Raw genomic sequence first — 444 nt, 5'->3', positions numbered from 1 at the left:
TGTAGAGCTTGTGTTTTTCTTCCTGATATTATTTCTAATTATTTACATCTTTTTATCTCTATAAGTCTGCCTATATAAAATCTAAAATCAGTATTCAAACATTGAATCAGTGGTTTATAAGACACTGTCCTTTAGTGATAGCCCATAATTATATGGACATTTTAAGTGTTTATTAATATTTGAATCCACAATTAATAATAATTAATAAATAGGTGCCCACAGAAGACTTTTATGTCTTGACACAAAGTATAGTCTACCGAGTCAACCAACATTTATACTTTAAAATCAATGTATACAAATGGGAATATGAAAAGAACAGAACATTTTTAAACTGGCATATTTCTTTTAACAGAGAAATTGTGTTTGTTTAGTTTCTACTATGTTTAAGGAGGGAGAATAAGGTTGACAGACAGGATTTATAGAATATTATTATACCTGCAGGTC

This window comes from Eleginops maclovinus, chromosome 1, assembly GCF_036324505.1.
Source record: "Eleginops maclovinus isolate JMC-PN-2008 ecotype Puerto Natales chromosome 1, JC_Emac_rtc_rv5, whole genome shotgun sequence".
In the NCBI taxonomy this organism is placed as follows: domain Eukaryota; kingdom Metazoa; phylum Chordata; class Actinopteri; order Perciformes; family Eleginopidae; genus Eleginops; species Eleginops maclovinus.
Note: the sequence above shows the minus strand (reverse complement) of the source record.